Source organism: Triticum dicoccoides, chromosome 7A, assembly GCF_002162155.2.
Source record: "Triticum dicoccoides isolate Atlit2015 ecotype Zavitan chromosome 7A, WEW_v2.0, whole genome shotgun sequence".
Lineage (NCBI taxonomy): Eukaryota > Viridiplantae > Streptophyta > Magnoliopsida > Poales > Poaceae > Triticum > Triticum dicoccoides.
The window spans coordinates 77,645,024-77,655,261 of record NC_041392.1 but is presented as its reverse complement, the minus strand read 5'-3'; positions in this window follow the sequence as shown (position 1 = coordinate 77,655,261).

Below are 10,238 nucleotides of genomic sequence, written 5' to 3'. Positions count from 1 at the left end.
GGGGTGGATGTAAAATTACAACAGGGCAGATGTAGGGTTTCAGGGATGGTGTGGAAGGGCTGATGACTGCCGTTGGATCCACGATCATCCGACGGTATTCGATGCATGATCCGCGTGATGCGTCCACGGACCAATCAGAATACAGTACGACGTTATGACCATCTAAATTGGTCAAAAAATTCATATTCTATTTGTCGAGTGCGTAAATTGAGTTTTTTTAAATGACCTACCATATATTTGTTGCAAAATGGGACCAGATCATTTTTATAATATATTAGGCCATATTTAATGTTCAATTGACAAAATGATTGGTTGTCAAAAGTTTTCATTTTCTTTGGACGAAAAAACCATTTTTACTTTTCCGAGTGCCCGAAAGGAGGTTTTTTGTGAAGGAACTACCAAATAATTGTTGCAAAATTGGACCAAATCAATTTTCTAAAATACTAGGACATGTTTAATGCACAATTGACAAAATGGTTGGGTGTAAAAAGTTTTGATCCACCTCTCGTGAAAAAGACAAATTTCCGCCAATTCAGTTGGAAGCGGGTCAAATTTGAACTACAGCTGCCTCATAGTTCGCTATTTATTTTTTACAAAAATCATTTCTAGGTACATAAGTATCTATTTAATTAGAGAAACACCAAAAGTTTTCCAAGATTCAACCACTAGCTAGGAACGGTCAAGCCCGTCGTTTTGACCGCATTTTGAAACGGGCATAAAAAATTCAAAAAAAATCAAAAAATTGGGAAACCTTCGCATTGTGTCATTATATGTGGCCAAGTTCCCAAGAAAAATAACAAACTTGTAATACGGCAATTATTTTAAAAAAGTGTTCTCAGAAATGAGCTATCATCTCTGAAGATTCATGGCTTTCAAGCCAAATGATCAATCTTATGGCCACATTCGTGGCATAGTTTGTTCAAATGATCTCATATTGTGCACAAGGGTGCATATTGGAATGGCAAACAATGTTGCCTAAGGAAGTTTTCATTTTCTTTGGACGAAAAAACCATTTTTCATTTTCCGAGTGCCCGAAAGGAGGTTTTTTTGTGAAGGAACTACCAAATAATTGTTGCAAAATTGGACCAAATTGATTTTCTAAAATACTAGGACATATTTAATGCACAATTTACAAAATGGTTGGGTGTAAAAAGTTTTGATCCACCTCTCGTGAAAAAGACAAATTTCCGTCGATTCAATTGGAAGCGGGTCAAATTTGAACTGCAGCTGCCTCATAGTTTGCTATTTATTTTTTACAAAAATCATTTATAGGTACATAAGTATCTATTTAATCGGAGAAACACCAAAAGTTTTCCAAGATTCAACCACTAGCTAGGAACGGTCAAGCCCGCCGTTTTGACCGCATTTTGAAACGGGCATAAAAAATTCAAAAAAAATCAAAAAATTGGGAAACCTTCGCATTGTGTCATTATATGTGGCCAAGTTCCCAAAAAAAATAACAAACTTGTAATACAGCAATTATTTTAAAAAAGTGTTCTCAGAAATGAGCTATCATCTCTGAAGATTCATGGCTTTCAAGCCAAATGATCAATCTTATGGCCACATTCGTGGCATAGTTTGTTCAAATGATCTCATATTGTGCACAAGGGTGCATATTGGAATGGCAAACAATGTTGCCTAAGGAAGTTTTCATTTTCTTTGGACGAAAAAACCATTTTTAATTTTCCGAGTGCCCGAAAGGAGGTTTTTTTGTGAAGGAACTACCAAATAATTGTTGCAAAATTGGACCAAATCAATTTTCTAAAATACTAGGACATATTTAATGCACAATTGACAAAATGGTTGGGTGTAAAAAGTTTTGATCCACCTCTCATGAAAAAGACAAATTTTCGTCGATTCAGTTGGAAGCGGGTCAAATTTGAACTGCAGCTGCCTCATAGTTTGCTATTTATTTTTTCCAAAAATCATTTCTAGGTACATAAGTACCTATTTAATCATAAATACATGGTTTTGTGGCGATACGTTGAGGTTTGGGCGGTGGCCGAGGGCCCCATCTCTAGAGCGCGTAAACTCGCATGCCCGCCGCGTGGTCACCGCGTGACCGTGGCGTTGCCATGTGTTCTGGGTGGCCTAGACATGTCTAGTGGGTTGGGCACTCCCCAAGTTGGTTCTAGGAAGAAAATTACAACATAAGATTCTCACGAGGAGACCGATCGATGCTCAAACATGAATTAGCAGCCAAGTGTTTGATTAGCGGTACGGGAAATGCACATGGCCAATGGGCGTGAGTTTTGGCTGAGGATGATCATCTACTAAGGAGAATGTCTTCACAAATTTTGAGCTCAAAAGGAGGATCCTAGGTGGTACTTGCTTTGCAAAGTACCACGCTGGACAAAAATATGAATGTTGAAGCTGGGCTCAAAATAATGAATGGAGTGAGCTGAAATTTTGTGAAGGATGGTTATTTGGGCATAGGAAAGCATTGTAGAAAATTGATACCATTTGGACATGCCAAAGTAGTACTTCCTTCACAATGCTCTTCTATGGACAGAAACTTGGGAAAACTAGTGAGAGAGATTGGATGAATGAAATGAGCTCAAAATTGGTGTAGGTAAGTTACTTAGGTATGGTCATGCGCTGGTAAATTTTCAGATCATTTGGGTAAGCCTAGCTGGTACTTACTTCACAAAGCTTCTCTCGAGGTAGAAACTTTGGAAATTTCCCGAGAAAGATTTACTAGGAAAATTGAGCTGAATATTATCATGTGGCAATGATTTGGGTATGGAATAGTGCCCGAAAAGTTTGAGGGTAATAGGAGGGGTCTATATAACACTTGCTTTGCAACGTGCCAATTTGGCCATAAAATATAAATTGAACTTGGGCTCACATAGATGATTTGACTGAGCTGCAATTTGGAGGAGGGTGATAATTTGGACATATGAAGGAACTGTATAAATTTCATGTCATTTAGAGATATAAAAAAGGTACTTCCTTCACAATGCTTCTAGGTGGACAAAAACTTTGGAAATTTGCCGAAGAAGATTTGCTAGGCAAATGGAGCTGAATTTTGTCATGCGGTAATGATTTGGATAGGAAAGAGTGCCCAAAAATTCCGAGGGCAATCAAGAATATATAAATAGCACTTCCTTCATAAAGTGTTGTTGTGAACAGAATAGGAAAATGAATATTGTTGAATTAGTTTTGAACTAGGCAAGGAAGGATTTTTATATATTTGATGAAGATATGCCCCAAAGAATTTATGAGATTTTTTTGGGAATTTTGGGAATGATAGAAATATAGGTTGCTTCACAACCTAGGGCAAAAACTGCAACATGGACATGACACATAGGCAAAACTGATGAGATGGCGCGTAGTCATCACAACCCACCACAATCTACAAGGCTATGACCATCTATATTGGTCATTAACAACTAGAAATAAGGCAGCGGACTAGCACTGTTTGCTTTGTGACCATTTCGTGTAAGGAAATTACGACCTTTCTGACCAAAATGGTCGCAATGGTTTAGGGTTTGGAGCCCCCTGAACAGCTTTTGACCAATTGGTCTAAAATGATCATAAATTTATGACCAATTCTTTGAGGGTCACTGACAGAAGGTCATAAGTTGACATATTTCTTGTAGTGGCATACTGAAAGATCTTCTAATAAAAAAAGTGCATGCGATAGAAGAAATCAATGTTTTGAGTGGAAAGATGGATGAACTTATGAAATTATTTGCCACTAAGAGTGTTTCTTCTGATCCTAATGATATTCCTTTGTCTACTTTGATTGATAATAACAATGAATCTATGGATGTGAATTTTGTTGGTAGGAATAATTTTGGTAACAACGCTTATAGAGAGAATTTTAATCCTAGGCCATATCCTAGTAATCCTTCTAATAATTATGGGAATTCCTACAACAACTCTTATGGAAATTATAATAAGATGCCCTCTGAATTTGAGAATAGTGTTAAAGAGTTTATGAATTCACGAAAGAATTTTAATGCTTTGCTTGAAGAGAAATTGCTTAAAGTTGATGATTTGGCTAGGAACGTTTATAGAATTTCTCTTGAGGTTGATTCTATAAGCTTAGATCTATTCCTCCTAAGCATGATATCAATGAGTCTCTCAAAGCCATGAGAATTTCCATTGATGAGTGTAAGGAAAGAACCGCTAGGATGCGTGCTTCCAAAGATGCCTTTATTAAAGCGTGTTCTTCCAATTCCTATGAAAATCAAGATGAAGATCTAAAAGTTATTGATGTGTCTCCTATTAAATCTTTGTTTTGAAATATGAATATTGATGAAACTGAATATGATCTTCCTTTACCTAGAAGGCGTTCTAAAAATTCGGAGTATTTAGATCTTTATGATGAAATTGATGAAAGTGGGATTGAAAGAAATAAAAATCTAGATGTTGCTAAACCCACTATATTGGATTTCAAGGAATTTAATTATGAAAGTTGCTCTTTAATTGATTGTATTTCCTTGTTGCAATCCGTGCTAAATTCTCCACATGCTTATAGTCAAAAGAAAGCCTTCACCGAACATATTGTTGATGCCTTGATGCAATCTTATGAAGAAAAACTTGAGTTGAAAGTTTCTATCCCTAGAAAACTCTATGATGAGTGGGAACCAACTATTAAAATTAAAATTAAAGATCATGAGCTTTATGCTTTGTGTGATTTGGGTGCTAGTGTCTCTACTATCCCCAAGACTTTGTGTGAATTGCTAGATTTCCGTAATTTTGATGATTGCTCTCTAAACTTGCATCTTGCGGATTCTACTATTAAAAAACCTATGGGAAGGAATAATGATGTTCTTATTGTTGCAAATAGTAATTATGTGACCGTAGATTTCATTGTTCTTGATATAGATTGCAATCCTTCTTGCCCTATTATTCTTGGTAGACCTTTCCTTAGAACGGTTGGTGCGATTATTGATATGAAGGAAGGGAATATTAGATTTCAATTTCCATTAAAAAAGGGCATGGAACACTTTCCTAGAAAGAAAATAAAATTTCCATATGAAACTATCATGAGAGCCACTTATGGATTGCCTACCAAAGATGGCAATACCTAGATCTATCCTCGCTTTTATGCCTAGCTAGGGGCGTTAAACGATAGCGCTTGTCGGGAGGCAACCCAATTTTATTTTTATTCCTTTCTTTTTTCTCCTATTTAGTAATAAATAATTTATTTAGACTCTGTTTTGGTTGTGTTTTTTGTGTTTAATTAGTGTTTGTGCCAAGTAGAACCGTTGGGAAGACTTGGGGAAAGTCTTGTTGAACTTGCTGTAAAAAAACAGAAACTTTAGCGCTCACGAGAACTGCTGTCATTTTTATTTGAAGAGTGCTATTTAGTTAATTCTTTCTGCATATGATTAATAGATAAATTCCTCACATCCAGCAATTTATTTTAGAATTTTTGGGTTCCAGATCTTGCGCTAGCTACAGATTACTACAGATTGTTCTGTTTTTGACAGATTCTGTTTTTCGTGTGTTGTTTGCTTATTTTGATGAATCTATGGCTAGTAAAATAGTTTATAATCCATATAGAAGTTGTAATACAGTAGGTTTAACACCAATATAAATAAAGAATGAGTTCATTACAGTACCTTGAAGTGGTATTTTGTTTTCTTTCGCTAAGGGAGCTCACGAGTTTTCTACTTTAAGTTTTGTGTTGTGGAGTTTTCAAGTTTTGGGTGAATTCTTTTGATGGATTATGGAACAAGGAGTGGCAAGAGCCTAAGCTTGGGGATGCCCATGGCACCCCCAAGATAATCCAAGGACACCAAAAAGTCAAAGCTTGGGGATGCCCCGGAAGGCATCCCCTCTTTCGTCCACTTCCATCGGTAATTTACTTGGAGTTATATTTTTATTCACCAACATGATATGTGTTTTGCTTGGAGCGTCTTATATTATTTGTGTATTTGTGTTTTAGTATCCCACAATCATCCTTGTTGTACACACATTTTGAGAGAGTCGTACATGAATTAAAATTTGATAGAATACTCTATGTGCTTCACTTATATCTTTTGAGCTATGTAGTTTTGCTCTATGCGCTTCACTTATATCTTTTGAGGGTTATAGTTTTGCTCTATGTGCTTCACTTTATCTTTTGAGCTATGTAATTTTGCTCTATGTGCTTCACTTATATATTTTGAGCTATGAAGTTTTGCTCTATGCGCTTCACTTATATCTTTTGAGCTATGTAGTTTTGCTCTATGTGCTTCACTTAGATCTTTTAGAGCACGATGGTGGATTCGTTTTAAACAAACTATTGATCTCTCATGCTTCTCTTAAATTATTTTGAGAGTCTCTTAATAGCATGGTAATTTACTTAATGATAATATGCTTGGTATTCAAGATTTGTGAAACTTCCTTTTGAGTGTGTTGAATACTAAGAAAAGATTGAAGCATGATAATTGTTTTGAGATATGGAGGTGATAATATTAGAGTCATGCTAGTTGAGTAGTTGTGAATTTAAAGAATACTTGTGTTAAAGTTTGTGATTCCTGTAGCATGCACGTATGGTGAACCGTTATGTGATGAAGTCAGAGCATGATTTATTTATTGATTGTCTTCCTTATGAGTGGCGGTCGGGGACGAGCGATGGTCTTTTCCTACCAATCTATCCCCCTAGGAGCATGCACGTAATACTTTGTTTTGATAACTTCTAGATTTTTGCAATAAGTATATGAGTTCTTTATGACTAATGTTGAGTCCATGGATTATACGCACTCTCACACTTCCACCTTTGCTAGCCTCTCTAATACCGCGCACCTTTCGCCGGTATCATACACCCACCATATACCTTCCTCAAAACAGCCACCATACCTACCTATTATGGCATTTCCATAGCCATTCCGAGATATATTGCCATGCAACTTTCCACCGTTCCGTTATTATGACACATTCATCATTGTCATATTGCATATCCCGGTACACCGCCGGAGGCATTCATATAGAGTCATATTTTGTTCTAAGTATCGAGTTGTAATTGTTGAGTTGTAAGAAAAATAAAAGTGTGATGATCATCATTTTTAGAGAATTGTTCCAAGTGAGGAAAGAATGATGGAGACTATGATTCCCCCATAAGTCGGGATGAGACTCCGGACAAAAAATAAATAAAAGAGGCCAAAGAAGCCCAAATAAAAAGAGAAAGAAAAGAGGCCATAAAAAAGGAGAAAAGGCCCAAATAAAAAAATGAGAGAAAAAGAGAGAAGGGACAATGTTACTATCCTTTTACCACACTTGTGCTTCAAAGTAGCACCATGATCTTCATAGTAGAGAGTCTATCATGATTCACTTTCATATACTAATGGGAATCTTTCATTATAGAACTTGGCTTGTATATTCCAATGATGGGCTTCCTCAAATTTCCCTAGGCCTTCATGAGCAAGCAAGTTGGATGCACACCCACTTAGTTTCTTTTTGAGCTTTCATATACTTATAGCTCTAGTGCATCTGTTGCATGGCAATCCCTACTCACTCACATTAATATCTATTGATGGGCATCTCCATAGCCCGTTGATACGCCTAGTTGATGTGAGACTATCTTCTCCTTTTTGTCTTCTCCACAACCACCATTCTATTCCACCTATAGTGCTATATCCATGGCTCACGCTCATGTATTGCGTGAAGATTGAAAAGGTTTTGAAAAAGTTAGAGTATGAAACAATTGCTTGGCTTGTCATCGGGGTTGTGCATGATTTAAATACTTTGTGTGGTGAAGATAGAGCATAGCCAGACTATATGATTTTGTAGGGATAACTTTCTTTGGCCATGATATTTTGAGAAGACATAACTGCTTTGTTAGTATGCTTGAAGTATTATTATTTTTATGTCAATATAAACTTTTTTCTTGAATCTTTCGAATCTGAATATTCATATCACAATTAAGAAGATTTGCATTGAAATTATGCCAAGTAGCACTCCGCATCAAAAATTCTCTTTTTATCATTTACCTACTCGAGGTCGAGCACGAATTAAGCTTGGGGATGCCTGATACGTCTCCAACGTATCTATAATTTTTGATTGCTCCATGCTATATTATCTACTGTTTTGGACTATATTGGGCTTTATTTTCCACTTTTATATTATTTTTGGGACTAACCTATTAACCAGAGGCCCAGCCCAGATTTGCTGTTTTTAGCCTATTTCAGTATTTCAGAGAAACAGAATATCAAACAGAGTCCAAACGGAATAAAACCTTCGGGAACGTGATTTTCTCACCGAACGTGATCCAAGAGACTTAGACCCTACTCCAAGGAGTCAAAGAGGCGGTCACGAGGGTGGGGGCGCCCCCCCTAGGGTGCGCCCCTGCCCCGTGGGCCCCTCAGTGCTCCACCGATGTACTCCATCCTCCTATATATACCTACGTACCCCAAATGATCAGAACAGGAGCCAAAAACCTAATTCCACCGCCGCAACTTTCTGTATCCACGAGATCCCATCTTGGGGCCTGTTCCGGAGCTCCGCCGGAGAGGGCCGTCATCACGGAGGTCTTCTACATCATCATAGCCTCTCCGATGAAGTGTGAGTAGTTTACCTCAGACCTTCGGGTCCATAGTTAGTAGCTAGATGGCTTCTTCTCTATTTTTGGATCTCAATACAAAGTTTTCCCCCTCTCTTGTGGAGATCTATTCGATGTAATCTTCTTCTTTTTGCGGTGTGTTTGTTGAGACCGATGAATTGTGGGTTTATGATCAAGTCTATCTATGAATAATATTTGAATCTTCTCTGAATTCTTTTATGTATGATTGGTTATCTTTGCAAGTCTCTTCGAATTATCCGTTTGGTTTGGCCAACTAGATTGGTAGTTCTTGCCATTAGAGAAGTGCTTAGCTTTGGGTTCGATCTTGCGGTGTCCTTTCCTAGTGACAGAAGGGGCGGCAAGGCACATATTGTATCATTTCCATCGAGGATAACAAGATGGGGTTTATTTCATATTGCATGAATTTATCTCTCTACATCATGTCATCTTGCTTAAGGCGTTACTCTGTTTTTAACTTAATACTCTAGATGCATGCTGGATAGTGGTCGATGAGTGGAGTAATAGTAGTAGATGCAGAATCATTTCGGTCTACTTGTCACGGACGTGATGCCTATATACATGATCATGCCTAGATATTCTCATAACTATGCTCAATTCTGTCAATTGCTAAACAGTAATTTGTTCACCCACAGTAGAATACTTATGCTCTTGAGAGAAGCCACTAGTGAAACATATGGCCCCCGGGTCTATTCTCATCATATCAATCTCCATCACTTTAATCTTGCTTTGCTTTTTTACTTTGCCTTTACTTTTTACTTTGCATCTCTATACAAAAAATACCAAAAATATTATATCTATCAGATCTCACTCTCGTAAGTGACCGTGAAGGGATTGACAACCCCTAATCGCGTTGGTTGCGAGTAGCTATCGTTTTGTGCAGGTACGAGGGACTTGAGCGTGGCCTCCTACTGGATTGATACCTTGGTTCTCAAAAACTGAGGAAAATACTTACGCTACTCTGCTGCATCATCCCTTCCTCTTCGGGGAAATCCAACACAAGCTTAAGAGGTAGCAGGGATGCGTTTGAATTGCTTACATACCAACTGTGCAAAGTCCTCTTTCTCTTCATTTCTACAAACAAGAATAAATATGGATACATGGATTAATATTTGGATGTTACAATCACCAATAACAGCCATTGTACATCTAGCTACTATGAATCATTAATAAATTGGTAGCTAAACAATTTACTACAGTATATAGCTAGGCAGCTACCTAAGTCTAAAAATCTGGAAAAAAACTGAAACTAAATCAAGTGAATCAACCTTCAGACTTCCATAGCAGAGCAGCAGCGGTGGCACCGGCCGAACTACGCCGGAGCCTGGACATGTTGACCAGATGTTGGTCGCCGGCGAGCAAGAGGCCGACCAAGGCCCCAAATCCACGGCCTCACCGTTGTCGCCGGATCAGACGGGCATGACACTGGGTGCGGTGTTGGGGGGGTGATGAGCAGCCATTGGGAATGAGCACCATCGTTGGAGACTGGGGTTGGTTGGGATGAGCACGCGATGAAGAGATTCTGGCGTCCGGCGGTGGCTAGGGCACAAGAGACATGGCGGGTGGGGGCGGCTCGCGAGCGTGTGGTCTTTGCCTTTGTCTCGCTCTGGAACGAGGGGATGGAACGAGCTTGCCTGGTGCGGGCGGACATGTGGTGTCGGGCTGGGCTAAAGTGTAATATTTAGCTAGGCTAGGCTGGGCCCTTAAGGGTAGTGGTAAAAAA